Source organism: Herpailurus yagouaroundi, unplaced genomic scaffold, assembly GCF_014898765.1.
Source record: "Herpailurus yagouaroundi ecotype Mexico unplaced genomic scaffold, PumYag 164, whole genome shotgun sequence".
Classification (NCBI taxonomy): domain Eukaryota; kingdom Metazoa; phylum Chordata; class Mammalia; order Carnivora; family Felidae; genus Herpailurus; species Herpailurus yagouaroundi.
The window spans coordinates 20,545,583-20,568,649 of NW_024412405.1; the positions used below are offsets into that span (position 1 = coordinate 20,545,583).

General features: G+C 35.5%; 1 long non-coding RNA gene across 1 annotated transcript; it reads right to left on the reverse strand.

The window, feature by feature from the left end:
- Window positions 1-280: 280 nt before the first annotated feature.
- Window positions 281-6,784, reverse strand: LOC121037802 (uncharacterized). Its single transcript, XR_005793990.1, has 2 exons — window positions 6,623-6,784; window positions 281-1,278 (listed from the first exon to the last, which is right to left on the reverse strand). It is a non-coding gene; the product is annotated as an uncharacterized LOC121037802 (long non-coding RNA).
- Window positions 6,785-23,067: the final 16,283 nt, after the last annotated feature.

The following is a 23,067-nucleotide window of genomic DNA, read 5'->3' on the forward strand; positions in this document are numbered from 1 at the left end:
TTTGTTTCTTCAACATTGTGGGAAGCCAATGCAACTAATGCAGTAGCAATGAATTTTAATGCTCAAAAGGAAGATATCGAAAAGCATATTGACTACAGTTAATAATATAATACTGTATTGTATACTTGACATTTATCGAGAGTTTATGTTAAGTGCTCTCACTACACACACACACACACACACACACACACACACTGAACTTTGTGAAGTGACAGACATGTAATTAGGTTGATTGTGGTAATCAGTTCACAATGGATACGAATATGAAAACATCACATTGTACACCTTAAACATATACAATTTTTATTTGTTGAGTATACCCTCAGTAAAGCAGGGGAAAAGCCCCGTATTGTATGACAAGCCTCTACAGTGACTTCCTAGGGTCCTGGTGTTGGCTCCCTGTGTAAACCCTTCTCCTTGACTACTCTTAAGTCCCACCCTGAGGATACAGTTTGCCTTCTTGGGCGCTAATTTTCCCATGGGTTGTTACTTTGCCTTGATTTGGTGGTTTGCATTTACACCAGTCAAGTGTTCATCTTTTTTTTTTTTTTCACTTTACCTAAGGTTTTTGTATGCAATTCTCAATCCTTTAAGAGATAACAACAAATTTTGGGTTTCTGTCCGGTGGCAACAGTGGGCCCCACGACCCGTCACTGTGCGAGGGCGTCTGAGGCCCTGAGGCCGGAAACCCAGGTGGACGAGGGGCGGGGCGGGAGCACGAGGAGGGCTGCGGGCGGTGCCGCGGAAGCACCAGCATGTCCTCGGCCCAGCAGGGGGCCGCATCTCAGTGTCTCAGGCCTATGCTCCACCATCTGCCTACCCTCCCACTCGTCTCGGTGGTGTCTCAGCTCCACCTCAGAGCCGAGCTCTTCCTGACGCGGGTCAGGCAGGTGGTGGTGGTTGCTGAGCAGTCTTGAGGGTGAGGCCCGAGGTGGCCGCCAGCAGGGCGACGCCGGGAAGAGCAGAACCTATTGGCCCCGCGTGGGTTTAGGCCCAGAAGACTGACCCGGCCGGTGCCCTGAAGGAGCAGCTTACCGTTCTCAGTGAGGACCCGATCCAGCAACAGCAAGGACTTGAGGCAGTTCATCAAGGCTGCGAGGCTCTCTTCTCCGCAAGAGGACAAACCGAAGAGATGCAGGCCACGCCCATGATGTGTGATGTCATGGGAGCCTCCATCTTGCTGGCGGACCGCTCCAGGGGGTCTTTGCTGGCTTAGTGAAGCAGGTGGCCGCGTTGAGAAAGACTGTGTGCCCAGGAACTGGGGGCAGCCTTGAGGAGCTGCAGGTGGCCTCCAGGAGCAGAGAGTGACCTCCAGTCAGTAACCAGCAAGAAGCTGGGGCCCTCAGTCCGCCAACTGCGTGCAAATAATTCTGCCAACAGTCTCTGTCCACGAGCCTAGGAGTGGACTCATCCATTCAAACCACAGTTGGGGGACACCTTGATGTTGAGACCCTAAGCAGAGGACACAGGTAAGCCATGCCCAGATGACTGACCCGCAGAAATGGTAAGAAAATACATATCTTCTGTTGTAAGTTGCAAATAGACTTTGGTGATTTTGATGCAACGATTGAAAACGAATATATATATATATATTCTCTGTCCCTGTCTCTCTTTAAAAAATAAATATACATTCAAAAAAAAAAAACAATTTACAAAAAGGGAGGGGGGGCTCCTGGTGGCTCAGTCATTTGAGTCTGGACTTGAGCTCAGGTCATGATCTGGTCTGTGAGTTCTAGCCCCACATCAGGCTCTGTGCTGACAGCCCAGAGCCTGGAGTCGGCTTCAGATTCTCTCTCTCTCTCCCTCTCTCTCTCCCTCTCTCTCTTTCTGCACCTGCCCTGCTCACGCTCTGTTTCTCACTCTCTCAAATAAACACTAAAAAATAAAAACAAAACAAAACTAATATATATGACTTTAGGCTCGAAATGAAAAAAGATAACTTTCTAAAATATTTTGTAGTTTATATTCTCAGTAACAGGTTTCAGTGAAGGAAAAGAGGCTTTTTAAAAAAGGTAATCAACTGCTTAGTTTCTATTAAATTACTCTCAAATAGGAGAATCATGGAAAATAAACCTGGGAGAGATGACACATCTTCAGCCCCACAAGGAGAATAAACTGGAAGCAGATTTTAATAGCTAACTGACAAATAATGGTTATTTATCCTGGTGAGGAGTTCATTTCAGAGGCAAGAGAAATTTCTACATTTCAAGGCAAATTACAAGAGCTATTAGGTAACCTGTTAGGAATTTTAATGGGGGTTATCAGTTCAAATGCCCATTGTGGCCACGAGGTAATATAAATAAATGAGGTGTGGCAAGAATAAATGCTTATGCAATCATCATGTAAATGGATGCTGCTGCTAACTAGGGGTATGTGCCCTACTGAAAAAGATAGCTTTCTGCACTGTCCATGTCCAGCAGTTACCATGTGGGATTGAGTCTGTTCTTAGCTGAGCTTTTCATCTTTGTAGGAGATTGCAGAAGTAGGTGTTTGTAAATATCAAGTAAAAGATATAATTTTAAAACATATTTAAAAATATGTATCTGGAGGGCAGTTTTTTGTGGCTTCTGGTTTACCACAACATTGCTTTGTAGAATGGAACACCAGGGAATAGCCAAAGGAAAGTGAGTCAAAGAAAATCTTCAACTAGGAAAGGAATGAATCATTTTCCTTATGCTGAAAATACTGGATCAAAGATATGTTTGGAGAAATACTACACCAAGATGACAAAATCACCAAACATGGAGGGATGATGTCGGATCAACAATTTTGCAATAGCTGAGGCACCTGGGTGACTCGGTTGGTCAGTTAGGCATCCGACTCTTGATTTTGGCTCAGGTCATGATCTCCTAGTTGTGAAATAAAGTCTTGCCTCTGACTCTGCACCGAGCATGGTGCCTGCTTAAGATTTTTTCTCACCCTCTGCCCTCTCCCCTGCTTGTGCACTCTGTCTCTCTCTCTCTCTCTCTCTCTCAAATAATAAATAAATAAATAAATAAATAAATAAATAAACGACTTATTTTTTATTTTTTGTGGTAGAACTCAGAAAAGGATAGGCTGCCATTCACCCATTTGGGAAGGACGGGGGAAAGTAAAAAAGATAAGAAGGAATTAGTGCTTATATCAACTGCATTAGTGCATTACTGCTTATTTAATTATTTAATCATCTACTTATGTATGCTACCTGCTTTGTCCTATAGTATACTATTAAAGATGAAAAATATTAAATCAGCGTATTTATAGTCAACTGTTACTAACTCTGTGGCCTTATAATTTACTGGTATGCACATAAAATTGGCCTTAAGATAGAATAACATCTATTAACTTGAAACCAGTGAAATAACTGCACATATAAAGGGAGGGATTATAAACAATATCAGCAGAAATAGAAATACTGGACAAATGTGGGTGGAGCATGGTATGAAGTGGAATCATCTAAGGATACACTCCCTGGCAAATTGCTATGAAATTTTGATATCCACGTTCTTCCTTCCAGAGTATATTGCCACCATCTCTGCAAACATTTTTGCTGCCCTTAATTTATTACTATGAGAGAGTCATTTTGAATATATCAAACAGAATGTAATACAGGTGTAGGACTTTTGACTTTGATCACCATGCAGATTTGATTATAAGCATCTGGGTACAGCACTGTAATGTCTTGGAAACAATTTGTTGTCATATGTGACCAGATTGTGCACTAATTTGAGTGTGGATGATATGTAAAGTTTGCCTCTATTTGTTGGGTCTCATTACTAGCTGCTATTTTAAGACTTTGATATTGCTTCTAAGAATCACCTCTGTAAAATTAGATTTGCATTTAAGCCAGCTGGAATTATTCAGGAATAGATTTCAGACAGGCAAAGAACAGCTGGAATACTGTTCTTCCTACATGGGGTGCCAGGGAAGATGTATGGTTGGGTGTCATACAAGTATAGGAGGTGTTCAATGGCAGATGCCTGTTTTTTAAAAATAATATGATGTAGCAGAATAATGTTGATATATTATGCCTGAACTTTTCTTTTCCTTCAAAAATAGAGTGTTCTAATGATATCTGTCTAATAATAGCCTGAGTTTTTAGGATTTTAATTGAAGAATAAAATGCATTAAAAGTTATGGAAGTCATACGTGGGGAGTTTATTTTTCCAAAGTAAACATGTCCATATATGTAATCAACACAGTGATCAAGAACCCGAGGACATCAGTGGCAAAACTCAGGGCATTTCCAGTTATCCACACTCATCTCCAGAGATAATCACTATCCTAATTTCTAGCATCGTGGGTTAGCTTTTACCAGTTTTAAAACTTCTATAATTGAAATTTTACAATTTTTACTTTTTTGTCTGGCTTCTTTCTGGCAATATTATGTGTGTGTTATTTAATCACATTACTGCATGTAACATGTTTTGTTTTCTTTTTTTGCCTTTATGTTATTATATAATACTGCATTGTGTCCTCATCCCAAAATATATGTGCTCTACTATTGCAGGAGAGTTGTTCATATCCGTTTTGGGGTGATAACAAATAATGCTTCAATAAATATACATATATATCATTTTGTCATATTTTTATTCATTTGTGATTGAAATGTGCCAGGGAGTAGAAGTGCTGGTTCTGGAAGGTACATAATCATCTAATTTATAAGATACTGCTGTGAAAAGGAGTAAAGGAAACTTGATTTAAAATAGAGTCAAGAAGCCATGAAGGGAGAGGTCTTATGCAGGTACCATTTGTTTCAACTCACATGACCAGTAGGAAGAAGGAAGATTTCTACATGCCTCAGTAACAGCAAACTGCCCACCACTGACAGCCAGTGAGAAACTGCCATAAACTCAAACTCTCATTCTCTTCCAATGAAATGTTCAAAATAACCCTCTGTATTCCTCCTAGAACCTAATAAATTCTAGCGTCCTCTTTTTCTCTTTGGACTTGCCTGTGGTTTGCCATAGTTTGCTTGTCCTGAATTGCAATTCCTCTGCTATTCTTGAATAAACTCATCTTTGCTTAATTAGCAAATTACCATTTGTTTTATTTAAGGTTGACATTGCTAAATAGTTTTTCATAATGATTGGATACATATAGAATCCTACCAGGTTTGGCATAAATATTACCACCATATCCACAATTTGTTATTTGTTAGGTTTCTGAATTTTATTAATTTCTGTTGGCATGTTTACCATTGGGATTTAAATTGGATTTTCCTGATGGCTCACAAGTTTGAGTAACTTTTTCATGTCTCGAGGATATTTTACATATTCTTTTTTCTCAAGTGCCAATTTTCCATCAGCTTCATTGTTGATGCTATAGCTTCTTGGATTTCAAAATATTTAGATTTCCATATGAACTTTAATTTTTTTGTATTTATTTATTTTTGAGAGACAGAGAGAGACAGAGTGTGAGCAGGGGAGGGGCAGAGAGAGAGAGAGAGAAAGACACAGAATCTGAAGAGGCTCCAGGCTCTGAGTTGTCAGCACAGAGCCTGATGCAGAGCTGGAACTCACAAGCCATGAAATTGTGACCTGAGCTGAAGTCGGACGCTTAACCGACTGAGCCACCCAGGTGCCCCATATGAACTTTAGAATGTACTTGCCATATTCCAAAACAAAACAAAACAAAATTCTGTGATTTTGAGAATGCCTTCAATCTATAGAGAAATTTTGGGAGAATTGACACTTACAAACATTCAGTATTCCAATTCATGAACATGTATAGTGAAAGCATTTATGCTTCATTCATTTTCTGTATTTTGTAGTTTTCCAAGTGGAATGTTTGAACAATGTTCATTAGGTTTATTTCTAGGTATTGAAGTTTCTTGAGGGTATGGTGAATGGTCTCATTTATTAATTTCATTTTGAATTATTATTATTTTTTTAAAGTTTATTTATTTTTGAGATATAGAGACAGAGCATGAGTGGGGGAGGGGCAGAGAGAGGGGGAGACACAGAACTTGAAGCAGGCTCCAGGCTCTGAGCTGTCAGCACAGACCCCAGCCTGTCATGGGGCTCAGACTCATGAGCTATGAGATCATGACCTGAGCCAAAGTCAGACACTCAGCCAACTGAGCTACCCAGGTGCCCCAATTTTAAATTATTTTAATGATATATTGAGCTTCATTTGAATTCATTCAGCACACCTCATAAATTCAATTATTGATACCAATTGTTTTGGGCAGATTATTTTGAAATTTTTATGTATAGTATCTTGAGTCTGGAAAAATGACATTTTCATTTTTTCCTCTTTAATCTTTGTGTTCTCCATTTCTTAGTCTTGCATTATTGCATTGGATAAGAGTTAGTTTTAAAGACAAGTTGTAAGAATGGACATTTTGTTTCCATTCTTAGGGAAAAACCCCTACCATTGAATATATTGAATGCTGACAATTTTTGATAGTTACATGTAGGAAGCAGAATTCTATAAGGGTCCCAAGGTTTCTGGCTCCTGATATACATACACCTCCCATTTATTTTAAAAAAAGCACCCTAACTTTATTTTAATCTAGTTTGCTAACAGATTTTATCACCAGTGAATGTTAAATTATATCACATTAGTTGTCTGTACCTCTTGAGATAATCTTTTTTTCATTTTCTCTTTATGTTTTGAGTTAAAGTTTTGTAACTCTTACCTTCTCTTGGAATTAAACTTCACTTGGTCATGACACTTAAATTATTCTTTTCACATATAGCTTGATGCAGTTTGCTAATATATTGGTTAGGATTTTTCATCTATGATTATGATAGAGGTTGTCTGCTGATTCTCATTCTCTTGATATCCTTGTCAGATTTTGGAATCAAGAATTTGCTGACCTCATAAAGCCAAGGGGGAAAGAAATATGTGTATGTGTATAATTTGGCAGAGAAAACATCTTGGATTTGATGATTAGAAATATTTAGTTATATATTTATATTTTAGTAGATACTGGACTACCCAGTTTTTCTATTATTTATTCTGGTTGGAATGTTCTTTAATTTTTGTCTCGGCAGCCCATAATCTGTGAAAGCCAAAATTTGTGCTCAGCTTCTTAGCCCATTATCAGTTACTTTCTGTTGGAATTTCCAGCTCCCACTTAAATTTGGCAAATGCTTTGAAAGAATTCCTTTCACATTTTCTATTGAACTATCAAATGAAAACAAAAATAAAATAAAATACTGCCTTATGTTAAAAAGTATATTCATTACAAAGAGTTTATCAGTAGTAAATTTAGTTGTAATTGACTGTATTTCTAACCTGAACCCATGTTGGCTTGAACTAGTTTTGGTTGATGTTAATTAGTGAAGAAAAGTGTAATTAAAAAATTTTTTAATGTTGATTTTTGAGAGAGAGAGAGGCAGAGTGTGAGCGGGGGAGGGGCAGACAGAGAGGGAGACAAGGCATCCTAAGCAGGCTCCAGGCTTTGAGCCATCAGCACAGAACCCAATGCAGGGCTAGAATTCAGGAAACATGAGATCATGACCTGAGCCAAAGTCTGACGCTTAACCAACTGAGCCACCCAAGTGCCCCCAAAAGAGTAATTTTGTATCTCACCACTACTCTGCTTTTGTTCCTTAATTCTGGGAGAAGAGTGATTACCTGGACACATCCTCCACAATTAACTTTGCTACCTAAGCATCTCCAAATTTTCTTACTGAAAAGTTGTTTATTCATAAGAGCATTGCTCTCACAGTCAAGGGAACCATAAATTCCAACTGTGTGGGGTGACAACAGATGATCAAATAAATAAATGATGAATAAATCTTAGCAGATACCATCATGAATAGATTCTAAGGAACAAGGATTATATGTTCACTCTTCACCAATGCCTTAGCACTATGGAAGATCCCAGGATTACATGGAACCTCTGGGGAGACCAAGGTTAGGCTAAATTGACTGATAAACTCCTAAATTCATTGAGATTAAATTTCCACCAACTGACAATTTAAAGATTAAATTGGATTACAGAGAAGATTTTAAAAGTTACATTTTTGGACACTTGAGTTAGAGATCTATAATCACACCACACATATATGTACACACACAACTTGTTTTTATTATAAATATTGAATATACCATTTCTATTATTTGTGTTTTTTTCCAGTTAAATCCTCACAGTCTCATTTCCATTTTAGTACATATAGATCTGTGTCATTATTTTGAAATACCTCTAAGTGTTTTATAACATAGACATAATATATTTTATCTAACAATCACCCTAGAGATGGGTGCTAGGAGCATTTCCTGTTTTTATTATCACAGACGATATTGCGAGATGTTTAGTAACTGCTCCTTTTATTTCTGTAGGAAAAGTGGATTTCTGGTCAAAAGGAATATGCATTCGTGACTACCAGATAATTCCCTAGATTCAATAAACAACTGATGATTGTTTTCCAAAATTTATTGAGAACTTCATTTTTACTATTTTTTCTGTAGTCAGTAATTAGCTACATGAAATCTAAACTAAGTTATATATAGAGAAAATTATTCTTCATTTCAGGTAAAATAAGAGGGACTGTTTATATTTTTACATACTGTGCTCTGTTTTAATAGTTAATCTTGGTCTTTTTAAAAAATTCTTCGGTTCTAAAATTAAGGTTCCTAATAAGCCTTTCAATAAACAGAGTTCCCTAATGACAGATTTCTAGTCTCAATAGTCTTCCTTTGCTCCAGGACATGTTACTAATTACATATCTTCTTTATTTAAATCTTTAGCAGCCTAAATAATACTTTCTAAGGAGATTAACTATGAACACCTTGAACAATAAGTTCTCAGCACAAGCATCTAATTTAACTTTACTAAATATTCACATTTTAGTTGCTTATAACTGGCAACTATCTGATGTTTCAAATGCTTCTTCCCGCATCAGTGTGGACATCAAGATGTGATAAACTCAAACTTAACTAAAAATTTATAAAATGATGATGTATTTTACCCAAGAATAATTTCTATTTTTTAGTTTTTTTTTTTAATGTTTATTTACTTTGGAAAGAGAGAGACAGAGTGTGAGTGGGGGGAGGGACAGAGAGAGAGGGAGACACAATCCAAAGCAGGGTCCAGGCTCTGATCTATCATCACAGAGCCCTACACAGGGCTCGAACTCAGGCACTCTGAGATCATGACCTGAGCCGAAGTCAGAAGCTTAACTGATGGAGCCACCCAGACACCCCTACCCAAGAGTAATTTCTACTTGTTATCAACTTCACAAATAAATATTAGATCTAAAATGAACATCTGTTTATGGTAAAGTGGCTAATAAAAAATGCCTACAGTTAGAATGGAGGAAATATTTTCACATTTCTTCTAGCATTTTAATGAAAAGTTTATATGAAATATAGCAATTTTCATGAGAATATTTACATGCAGTGTTGTAAATGCTTGATTTGAAATATTTGCTAAAATTTGTGTCCTCTTTTTTTCTGCGTAATCATTCATAATATAATTAAACAATATGAGAATGTTATTTTTGAGATCTACTTTATGAATGGAAACAATATTTCAAAAGATAGTATATTATTTGTTTGTTTCAATGCTGTTTAAGGATCACTTCAATAACTATAGTTACTATGCCAAATAATGACTTTGTGTTAAGATGAAACAGAGGCCATATCTCCATTGATCTCAGCAAATATAATTCACCAAGTATTATAAGAAACAAACCTGCTGTCATGGAACAAGTTAAGAGAATAAGAGTGTTAATGATTAATAGTAAATATAGGACATAAAAACAAAAGTTCTGACATCTATACCAACCAGTTTTATGTGTTGGTGACAATTTAATTTCTGTATCAGTAAATAAGTGGAATAGTTCATCTTGTATGAGTGTCACATTCTCTTAGCTTACATGGTTGCTATGTACAATTTTATGTATGATTTATCAAATATTTAGTACTTAGATAGGAGCCTGAATAGGGAGATAGCATGGAGACTGCTCAGGATTGAGTCTGAGGAGATCCTGATCAAGACACCTGAGTAGAATTCCAGAAAGGACTATAGGTTGAAGTGTTTCTCATGTTAATAGAATAGTGCCTTTGTTTAGTAGAGTAGCTCAGTTAGTTTCAGATTTGAAGGAAAATAGAGTGAAGAAAATCTTTGTTATTTTCTGAAGCAAAGAAAAGTGTTTGAAATATGTAAGTTGGACAGCGTCTAAGGAAGGGAATTGAAAGTTAAACCTAAGGACAGAAAGTGCCAACACCCAAATTTTTAAATGTTAAAAGTGGAACTTCTTGGTTCATTATCACCAGAAAAGGACAGGCAGTACAGACAGTAAGCCAGAATATGCAAATAGAAGTGTCACAATGAACTCTTTTCTATGGAAATGGCCACCACAAAATATTTAGCTCATAGATGGAAGATTTTGAAAAAAAAAAAAAAAAAAAAACAAAACAAGTCAAGACTAAAGACCTGTAGAGAACAAAAACCTGAAGCTATCTTTTTACTCTTTTTCTTTTTCCTTTCTTCAATTTTACCTCATTATCCTTTCACCTTTACAAAAATCACTTTGCAATTCTCTCTGTTTTAGAACACTAAGTATGTACAGATAAAAACATCAAGGGGCGCCTGGGTGGCGCAGTCGGTTGAGTGTCCGACTTCAACCAGGTCACGATCTCGCGGTCCGTGAGTTCGAGCCCCGCGTCAGGCTCTGGGCTGATGGCTCAGAGCCTGGAGCCTGTTTCCGATTCTGTGTCTCCCTCTCTCTCTGCCCCTCCCCCGTTCATGCTCTGTCTCTCTCTGTCCCAAAAATAAATAAACGTTGAAACAAAACAAAACAAAACAAAACAAAACAAAACAAAAAAAAAACATCAAGACTTGGGAAAGCTTAAAGCCTTAAGACTCACAAAATATATGTATAAAAATCAAACTTAAAAAAAAAGTAATGGGAATTAGCTGTCTGACCTATTTTCTAAACTTTCTTTAATAGGGAAAAAAAGAAGTTAGCCAAGTGAGTAAGGTTGAGACCCTGAAAAGAAAAAAATACTTTCATGTTATCCCCCCAATATCTATGCAGCATCAAGATAATGTGAAAGACTGAGTAAGAGGATGATTTTATTCAGCTTTATTGCACAGGAAGAATGCCCTTTAAAGAGGAAGCCCTCAAAGAAAAAGAGGGGACCTAGAGTTTTATACAGACAGATAAACAAGGGAGTTATCTTTGAACTCATGAGAGTCCATGGACAGTAAGTTATATGGAGAAGGGTGGTTCTTTTGAGGTTAGCTCTTTTTGGAACACAAAAGTGTGGGAGGAGATGTTTTTTACCATCACTAATCTTTGGGAGCACAGAGCCCAAGTTAAATTCAATTTTCACCATTTTATATGACTATTAAATCTCTATTTAACTACAAAAGTACCTTTAACCGTATTGTCTATTGTTTTGTTCAATATTCATTGAATAAGGTCCCAAGTGATAAATTCCTTTTAAAAGTCATTTCTAAAAAATAATACTAATTATCCTGAGGAATTGATATTTTCTTTTATTACACAACAAAAATTATATAAAACCATTATAGTTTTATTTGTACCTAAACTGAGAGCTAAATTGAATGCTCAGTTACAGTGACTGTATATGTATTCTCATATACATATATATCTATGACTCATATATATGATGGCATATATGGTTCTCTGTTATTCCTATAGTGTTATTTATAAACATTCTGTATTAGCAGTTTTATTGTTTGAACACATTTTTAAAAATCCTGATCTTTTTGGAGGGAAGCAACATAGACACAATATACTTAGCTCAATGACAAAACAGTTCCTTATACTTTTATACCTGTTCAGATGTCAGCAACAAGCAAATATTCATTGAGATGAGAAAAGTAACTGATACTTGATTGCCTCCTGTATACCAAGTAACATTTATATACAGTATCTCATTATCTCTGTGAGATCACATTACCTACCCTTAGAAGTGTAACTCAAATTGTGGCCTGAATTATTTTTGTAAACTGATAGAAAGTGCATATTCTCCAGCCACATCCCAGATTAAAAACAAAACAAAACACAACAAAAGAAAACAGTTAAACAAAACAAAACCCAACTTCTCTGGAATCTGTGGCTCAATAGGTTATCCAGGTGAGTCTTCTAAAACTAAAATTTGAGAAACACTACTTTATACCATTGTACTTTTCAGGAAAAAGTTCAGAAATACTAAGCAACCAGCCCAATTCCATGTTTTCTAGTGAGTTACAGAATGTGAGTGGTTAATGAAATCAGCAAACTTCCTTTTTTCATCAGAAACTCCTGCATCTCCTTTAACTCTCCACATCTAAATACACCAACCTAAATACATAAACTTGTACCCTTACACTCTCTCCCTCCTTTCACATGGGAAAAGGGATACAGTGTCTTAACTGTACAGAGCGCTAGGCTCTGTATTTATTTTCTTCTACTTTCTCTGGATGAACGTTATTGATTGTTACTACTTTTTTCTCTATTTTTTTCTTTATTGTGTATTATCGACATTTAAGCATATTTGAGATTTTCTCATAGGATAAACCCTATTTCACCAAATAGCACTGGCTATCACCCAGTTGCATAATCCATAGTTTGAGGAGTTATTTTGGATTCCTCATTCCACACTCATTTATTTAGTAAATATACATTGAACTATATGTTCAAGATGTTCTTATAAATATCTGTGTAATGTTTTTTCTCTAATTATTCCTAATCAGTTTCCATGTATCACCTTGCCATCATTAAGCTTATTTTTTTTTTCAGCATCTGGAATGAAAAAAAAAAGATAAAATCTATCATCACATTCTTAGCCTAAATTTTTTGAATATCATTCTGTTGACCTTGTGAGGAAGTAAATATTCTTGGAAGACCTTCTGTATTTGGTTTTGAATGCCTTTTTGTATTCAAAATTATCCCCATTTCTTCTTTCTGTCCAACTCCAATGGAATCCATTATTTAAAATCAGCACTTTATTTACCTCTAAATCTTCTCTCAAAATGAAAAAAAAACTTAAAAAATTAAAATGTGTTAAATATTGTATTTAGTTCATTATTAGGATGGTGTTTTAACCAGTTTAATAAAGAATCCAAAGAACAGATGTACTTACAGTTCAGGAATTTCAAAACGACTGTGAAAATAGACACAATAAAGAATGTTTACATGGTGATAGATGAAAGCCATTTGAACAGACTGTTGGACAGAATTTTACACATCTATTGCCAGTAATTATTCTTCACTGCTATCAAATACTTACAAGTTATGGAGTTGTAAAATAGTTCCAATGAAAGGAAAGAGTAACATTGAACAACCTTGAAGATTGTGTTGTACAGAGCACACAGAAAATAATTTTTTTCCTACACCTAGTAAACTACCAACTCCAAAGAGTTACCCTGTCTGTTCAAAAGATATTTTCCTAAAAACTATTAAGGTGTGTTCCTTATTATAGATATAAAATTATTCATGAAAAATTAGATGATCTCTTCCAAATTTTTCCCTACAACCCACACCTCTCTTTTGAGATTTAAATCAATGTATCTAATTCCTCCATTAGATAGTCCATGTGCATACTCACAGACACCTCAAATATAGCATTATCAAAACTTACGTTTTCATCAAAATAGTTATTTCTTCAGTATTCTAGACCTATTAATGATTCTGTGTACTCATTGAGTTTATGTCTCAACAAACTACCTAGACTCTCAAGATTTAAATCTATGTATCATACTAGGTCTAGTTCATTTATAAGTTATTTTTAATTTATAGACTTAATATTTATGTTACAGTACCTAGCATTTATATGGTAACAACTGTGAAATTTCTATATGATACACATGATTCTGTCATTTTCTGCCTTTCAAATCTTACATAATTAGAAATCCTATTGATCCATTAAGCCCATCTCAGTGATCTACTCTGTGAAGCTTGTCTTAGGTCAACCCCAGTCTACTCCACTCTTTACCCCCTTCCACACTAAGGGGGATGGCTAATTTCAAATGGCTATTTGGCATTTGGCACATTTTGCTAATATGGTACTTCACATGCTTCACTGGAATTAATTTTGATTAAAATTCTGTTTCCTTGGGGCTCCTGGGTGACTCAGTTGGTTAAGTGTCCAACTTTGACTCAGGTCATGGTCTTGCAGTTGTGGGTTAGAGCCCTGAGTCAGACTCTGTGCTGACAGCTTAGAGCCTGGAGCCTACTTCAGGTTCTGTATTTCCCTTTCTCTGCCCCTCACCTGCTCGTGCTGTCTCTCAAAAATAAATAAACATTAAAAAAAATTAGAAAAAAAGTCTGTTTCTTTTAGTAATCTGTAAGATTTCAGTAGATAGGAAACTTACACCTTTTGTTTTTGAAACTCAGGTTGCTAACACTACCACAAATCAATAAAAGTGAATAATATAATGGTGCAAATAAACCAATTTCTCTTACTTTTTAAAAAGAGAACTATCTAGGGGCGCCTGGGTGGCGCAGTCGGTTAAGCGTCCGGCTTCAGCCAGGTCACGATCTCACGGTCTGTGAGTTCGAGCCCCGCGTCAGGCTCTGGGCTGATGGCTCAGAGCCTGGAGCCTGTTTCCGATTCTATGTCTCCCTCTCTCTGCCCCTCCCCTGTTCATGCTCTGTCTCTCTCTGTCCCAAAAATAAATAAACATTGAAAAAAAAAATTAAAAAAAAAAAAGAGAACTATCTATATTTACCTTCTGTTGGAGGATAAAAGTCTCCTTTACAGGATGATATAGTAGTAGGAAAATAAAAGTTAACCTACATTTTTTGAAGTTTCAAAATTTCTTTCAATCTCAAAAACCATAATGCTGAAAGGAGAACATATATGGAGTTCAAGGTTGTGATTAGTGCCAGACCATGACCAACAACTTTTTGCTTAAAGTGGGTCTGGTGAATGTTTCAATCACTACAGAATATAAGACATCAAAGGAGATTTTATCTTGAAATACTGTTTTCTAAACAGTACAGTCAAATGATTTATTTTTCTTTTTCAACAAAGTAGTATCAAATTTTAGTGTAATAACACAGCATAGAGACATCTCTGATGGTGAGTGTCACCAAGTTTGTGGACTCAGAGCTTTAAGAGCTAGCTGATGGCTTTGTTTCCTCCTAACCCATCTCTCTTAAAGATTGTGGAAAAAGTGAAAAGTATAAACACATTTTACAGAAAATGAAATATTTTTTGAGGCAGAATGGCAGAATGTATTTGTGTTTTATAAAAAAAAAAAAAGAAAAGAAAAAAAAAGTAAAACAAAACCATGAAAAACTAGACTTCCTAACAAGTTGGCTTTTCCCCATAGGTCTGACCACTGACTTGCACAAAGCAGAGTTTGACTGATTTTGTTCTCTATGTTCTTTTCTTCATTATCTTTGCTAGCACAGTCAAGTCCTTGAAGTTCATCCTTCCGAACTTCAGCAGGAGTATAAGTTTTGTACATTTAGAAATTGATCAGCCCGTTTGGTCAGAGATGGAATAAGAAAATGTGATTTCAAACTCCATCAGCATTTTATGGGGTATATTGTCCAAAACATTAGTATTTGTGAGATTTCAGTATTTGGGGGGAAATTTTAGATAAAACTGAACAGGTTCCTTTTAGAGATTTTTTTTAGATTACTTAATCTGATGTGCTTTCCAAAGGTGGGAAGAGCACAGCTCCGCTTTTCAGTCATCTTTGATTATGCAGCCCTTTTCTTAAGAAGCAATTCCAGACATTTTATGGAGTGTAATAATAAATAATATTCTATCCATATAATCTTGTTTTGAAAAAAACAAAACTGTCTTATTTTTTAGTCTATAGTATTGTTGGTTTCTTATCATTGTTTCATCTTGTATACTTTTTGTTCAGAGAAATAGAACTAGAATGATAAATATGATGTGTAGCACTTTACATGCACAGGTATGTTTTTCCAGTGTTCACTGGTTAATACTAATCGTGGCCAGGCTAATTTTTCTGTAGATTTGCCCAAAGACTTTTGGACTTGTTTTTCATGTAATCTAAGCAATCATTGAACTCACAACTGATCAGTGATCAAGTATAAACTACATTTTGCTGAACATTAGGAAAATATATATGTAGATAGAAGATAGAAAATAGTGAAATACATGGACAGATAATATTAATAGCTTTTAATTTATGAAGTGTTTATCATATAAGAGTATCACTTATATGATCTTATTTATTATTCAGAAGAACCATGAGCTAAGATACCACTATTACCTCCATGTCATAGATGAGGAGACTTAAAATTCTGTAAGTTTGGTGATTTGACTGTAGCTTCCTAGCAAGCAACAGAGCAGGACTGGGACTGAGGGAACTGACCCTGGAGCCTACACTCCCTAGTGATAAATGGCTGGGTTTCCCATACCAGCCCTGTTTAGAGGCAGGAATAATTGATTTAGGGCCTCAGCAATGAATTAGGTTTTGGAGTGGTTCAAGTCTAGTGCAAAACCATTGAAGAGATGAGACAGGATGCCTGCTGCCCAATTCATGTGGCATCCTTGATGTGAGAAAAGGAAACTCTCCTGAGTTGCCAGTTTGTTTCCATGTCTGTCTACAAGGAATTCTTGTTATCTGAAGTGGAGCAAGAGTAGAGATAAGATGAATATAGATTCCCCGTTCTATGAAATTTGGAGTGCTCTTTTAACAACCTTAGCTCTCAGGCTATTGGGACATTGCCAGAACGATGCAAAGTTCCAATTTTTCGATCCCTTCTACAGGGCTGCCCCAGTACACTCACAGAGACTAAAGGAGTACTTCTTCAAACACTATGAGTAAAGGGACATCCCAGACAGTTCTAAAAGTTTGGTTATGGTTTTGAAATATGAACAAATCCTAAGAAAAAAATCAGGCCAACATTCAAAATTCTTTGTACATACTTTCCAAAAAAAAAATATGCTGGTTATCTAACCATCCCCAAAGAGAAGTGGGTTTCTATACAAATTTCTTCTGTTTATAATATTTTTCTAGAAGTTCAGGCTTTAAAAATACTACAGTGTCTCATCAGTTATGAATACTAAACATTCTTAAATATGAAACTTATAATGTTATCTTTTGAAATCAGTATTTTCCCAATATCCATTCTCTTTTAATTTATTCACTGTCCGAATTCTTAAAATAGTACTGTTGCTCCACTACCTTTTTCTGTCTCAACTTACAATAACTCTTTGTTATTCTTCCTCCTGCCAATTTGCTGAAACTACTGTCTTTGGGAGCTCAATTCACCAACGACCTACTAATTAACAAATTCAATGGTCTCTTCTAAGTCCTTACTCAACAAGACCTCTCCACGGCAATCAAAATCACAGACCACTTGTTCCTTCTTGAAAAGCTCTTATAACTGGAAGAAGAAAATGACTATTTCTTCCCCATAGAGAGATTTGGGAGAAAAATGGCCCTTGGCTAAGAATTTAATCAAGTACTTATAAGAAGTAATTTCAAAGCCTCTACCTGGTCTTAGTGTAGCTAAGGTAGCAGGCTGTAAGAGATATATGGGTCAGCATTAGCTTATTTGTTATTCCAGGTAGACCTGAAATAGCACATTTAAAAAGGGAGGGTGGGAGGATGAAGAAAGGGAAGCATCACCGTACTGCCTAGTAATGAGATCATGCTAACTCCATTACAGTTATGTGAACTTGTGAGTTGAGGCAAGTGAAAAATTGTTTATATTTTCTGTTTAGATTTGGCACTGTTTGAGAAGACTATGCATGTATACAGGTGCACATGAGAGAGACACACACACAGAGATTTTCAATATATTACAATTGGAGAATTGGAGGGACAGAACGTCTGTGATGCCCTCTGACCTTTGGAAAACAACTCGAGGGTACAGTAAAGTGCTCAAGGCCACTCCTGGGTTGCATGAAGGAACTCTGATAAATAGGCAATTTCTCAGTATTCCATTAAGGCCCATGTGTTATTCTAGCCTGAATGTGATGAGAGTAGTGACATTTAATCCGAGATGAGATCAATCTCTACAGATTGACTGTAGAGGAAGAAAACTTTGCTAAAACCAGTGTAAAAAACAATGGGGGCATCAATGAAGATGATAAACTATTAATCTACGTATTTGTCTCTTTTCTCTTTCAATTTTTGAACTCTTGGAATGGAAGTATTTTGCTTTATATCCTCTTTTAACTTCATTGTCTCTTCCAGGGAGGTCTGATATTGTTTATATGTTTACTACTCAATAAACATTTTAGAATTGAATTGAGCTAAACATACACATATATGCAGTAAATTAGTCATTCACTAAGTTTTATATTAACCTATATAAATTTATTATGTAAAATGAAAGAAATGTGAAAGTAGATTGTATGGACTATATTAATATTAAATATACAAAAATTATATGAAAATATAATTAAATAGTATAACTTAATAGATAATGAAATAGTATAAGTTGCTATTTTTTTATTCAATTTATTGTACTAAAACAAAAACAAAAAGAGTTCACTCATGTCTCCTACACCTCACCCTCTACCTCTGGAAACTACTACTCTGTTCTCTGTGTCTATGGCCAAGGCCATTTATTTGTTTATTTACTTACTATTTACAGATTGCACTTATAAGAGAGGTCATCAGAATATATGTTTTTCTTTGACTTACTTCACTTAGCATAGTGCCCTCGGGGTACATCCATATTGTCAGAAATGACACAATTTCATTCTATTTTTATGGCTGAATAATATTCCATTGTATATGTGTGTGTGTGTGTGTGTGTGTGTGTATACCACATCTTTATCTAATTCATCCATCAGTGGACACTCATGTTGTTTTCATATCTTGACTATTGTAAATAATGCTGCATTGAACATGGTGTACATGTCTTTTTGAGTCAGCAGTTTGTTTTCTTTAGATAAATACCGAAAAATGGAATGGCTGGATCACATGGTGATTTTAATTTCAAAATTTTTGAGGAACATCCATACTGTTTTTCATAACGGATGCACCAATTTATATTTCCACCAACAATGCACAAGGTTTCTTTTTTCTTCATATTCTTATCAACACTTACTATTTCTAGTCTTTTTGATAATAGCCATTCTAACAGGTGTGGGGTGATATCTCATTATGGTTATTATTTGCATTTCCCTGATGATTAGTGACGTAGAGCATCTTTTCATGTACTTATTTGTCCTATGTATGTCTTTAGAAAAATGTCTATTTTCCCATTTTTTAATCCGATGGTTTGGGCTTTTTTTTTTTGCTATTGAATTGTAAACAGTAGGTATTTTTGATAGTGTTGATGATGGTAGAGGGAGAAAGTAGGACCCAGGTTAATATTTATTAAGTGCCTGTGAAATGTCACTTTACATATATATCATATGAAATATAAATAAATGATCTGAGATATATGTATGTTAATTTCAATTTACCACTGAAGACTCCACAATTTGAAATGATGAGTAAGTAGCTCAGGAAGACAAATAAGTTTCAACTTTCTTGCACTACCTGTCAATTTATTCTGGCTGTAGAGAAATGATGAAAAGAACCCTTTGGCTGTATCTCTAGTCAATAAGAAAGAATCCTCAGGATTAGCAATAGTTGCTTTAATCTCAGAAGGGAGATGAGGTTGTTCAGTGCCGAGTATTGTTATCATTGCACAAATCCAAAGTTGGAATGGAAGAATAGAAGTATGTGGACGTGTTTATTTGTGAGTGTGGGGGGAGAGTTGAAAGAGAGGGCTGGTTGGGATTTGAGCTCACATATGTCCTATTGTCACATATAATGCTCTTTCCATGCTACTATTAATTTAACTTTAAAATCTGAAAACAGAATTAATATACACTTTTGATGACTGTGTTATTAATGCCAGATATTGCTGAAAGGTGAGACTCAAGAAAAAATTCAAATTAAAAGCTTCTTAAATAAACAATATCAAATAAAATGTATTTGCAGTAGGGCAGAAGCTGGAAAGGAGTCACTCCTTGGCTTCTTTCATTCTTGGCTTCTCAAGACAGATTTTATCATTTCTATATGTAAAGGTCTTTATGAGCTTGGGGATAAAAACAAACAAACAAACAAACAAACATATAAACATTTTGACATAGTACCACTACATAACCAAGAACATAAAATATCTGTTCCTGAGTTCAGCTGGTCTTTCCCTTTTAGGTGCTACTGAAACTTTTAAAAATTCAAGTTATATGTAAATTTCCCAGATGGAAAAATGTATTTAGTTCCTTTAAAATTTCCATCTATAGGTAAAGGTTTTACAAAATAAAATGTATTTACTGCTAAGTTACTAAGTTAAGTAGGACCTAAACATGGTCATTTTAAATGAAATAAGAACTAAAAGATGAAATGAAATACGAATGAGTGGAGGAAAGTGTGGCAGTGTAAATTCCCCAAATTACACTGTCTTTTGGTTTTAAGCCAACACTGTCATTGATGCTGTGATTCTGTCTTCCAGAGACTAGACATTTGGCACGGAGTGCTAGTGATTTGCCAAACTGGGAATGGGCATTCTAGACCACTTGTAGTTACTTAAGTGAATTCATAAAAATGTAAAAGCAAACTAGTCTTTTTCTCCAGAATGTGAGCAGTGGATAAATTATGTGGTGGTTCTTTTTTACTTGCCCACCCCCTCCATGTTTTGTTTCCTTGCCCACTTGAGCATCAGGGATCAACCCCTGTAGAAAGTATCACCAGGAATCCCATGCTGGCTGCGTTCTGATTAGGTTTAAAAATGGAAAGGAACAGCATGAGATTAGAGGGCAGGAGTAAAGAGAGAGTATCTATTCTTATCTGCTTTGCAGATGCATTGTGTCCACAGCTACTTCTCTGCACAACGAGGGGCTGGATAGTCCTTCCTCACTAATTCAAGTTTCACTGAGAAATTAAAAATATTTCTGTCTTTTTTTCCTTCAAGTGTTCAGATAGTAACAGCTCGCTAAGATGACTAGTGTCTGGATGCCTTACTAAATTGTATGTGCTCCATTAATCCTGCCTACAAGTCCTCAGCAATGTCTTCATATTAGCCATGTGGGACACATTTTATTCCCTTCCAGGAATGTCACCAATCCTAATTGTGCCCTTGTTTCTGGTAGCATTTTTTCTTTTTGTATGCTTGTAAATGTGTTTGTTTTAATGCCCTGAGTTTTGCATCTCTAGTCCATACTCTATCCTTGGTTGTCAAGGTCACTCTATCTAGTTTGTCCTTCTCCATTCCGTCTTTCTTCATTCTTCTACTTTAACAGTAGTTTTCTATAGAAATTATTTTAACCTACCTGTTTTGTTAATACACCACAGGGTTAAAATGAATGATAATAGCTGGTAATAGATCAAAGTACTCCCTCCCAGGTAATATTTTTACATTTCTACTGAGCAGTAGTGATCTGCAGGGAAGAGGCCTGCAATTTAAGGGAAAAGATCAGCACCTGAGCTAAGCTCTGGCCTTAATTATTTCATACTGCAAAGATCTATTAAACACCTATTCTTTTATGTCAAGTACAGACACTTATTGATCTAAGACATCAAAAATGATTAATCACCTTAATTCACAGTATACTTTGAATGGATAATGCATAGCAGAATAAGGTTGCTGTGAAGACAAAGCAAGTAGTTTCTAACTACCAAAGAGCATTTTCAGAAAGTCCTAAAGACTCAACAACAATAAAAATTGTTAGAACTGATAAGAATTCAGTAAAGTTGCAGGATATAAAATCAACATACAAAAACTTTGCATTTCTATATATAAACAATGAACAATCTGAAAAGGCAAATAAAAAAAAACAATTGTGTTCACAATAGCAGCAAAAATAATAAGATACTTAGAATTAACAGAAGATGTAAAATAGTTGTAACTGAAAATAATAAGACATTGATAAAAGAATTAAAAAGACAGGTAAATGGAAGACACCCCAAGCTCATGAGTTGAAAGAATTGATATTGTTACAACATCTATACCATTCAAAGCTATCTATAGATTCAGTGAAAACTCTATCAAAATTTCAATGTCATTCTCTATGGAAATAGAAAAAACAATCCAAAAATTCACATGGAACCACAAACTGCTCAGATAGTCAAAACAATCTTGAGCAAGATAAAGAGGGAGGCATCAGCTTCCTGATTCCAAAATATATTACAAAGCCAAGTAATAGAAACATTACTGTGCTGACAAAACAGAACAGACATATAGACCAGTGAAACAGGATGGAGAACCCAGAAATAAATCTGCGCATTTACTTTCAATAGGTCTTCAAGAAGTGTGTCAAGAACACACAGTGGGAAGGGACAATCCCTTCAACTAGTGGTGTTGGGAAAATTGAATATTCACATGCAGAAAAATGAAATTGGATCCTTATTTAACATCATATAAAAGACATCAATTCAAAATGGATTAAAGACTTTAATGCAAGACCTGAAATCATAACACAGCGAGGAGCTTTTTGACATTGGTTTTGACCCCCCAAAACCACAGGCAACAGAAACAAAAATAAATAAATGGGACCTTATCAAACTAAAAAGCTTTTGCACAGCAAAGAAAAAAATCAACAGAGTGAAAAGGCAACTTATAGAATGGGAGAAAATATTTGTAAACTATACATTTGATAAGGGCATTATATCCAAAATATATAAAGAACTTACACAACTCAATAGCAAAAACAAAACAAAACAAAACAAATAAACAGAACAACTAACCCAATTTAAAAAAAAAATGGGCAACGGACCTAAATAGATCCTTCTCAAAAGAAGACACACAGATGGCCAACAGTATATGAAAAGGTGCCCAACATTACTAATCACCGGGAAAATGAAAATCAAAACAATAATGATATATTGTTGCACACCTATTAGAATAGCTGTTATCAAAATGACAAGTGATAACAAGTGTTGGTAAGGATGTGGAGAAAAGAGAATCCTTGTACACAATTGGTAAGAGTGTGTATAGTTGTTATGGAAAACAGTGCAGAAATTCCTCAAAAATGTTAAATAGAAGTACCACATGATTGGATAATTCCACTTTTTGGTTTATATACAAAGGAAATGAAATCAGTATCTCAGATATCTGCACTCCCATGTTCACTGCAGTATTATTCACAATAGCCAAGATGTGGACACAACCTAAATGTTTGTTGACTGATGATTTTATAAAGAAAATGTGGTATACAAATATATATATTTGTATATATATATAT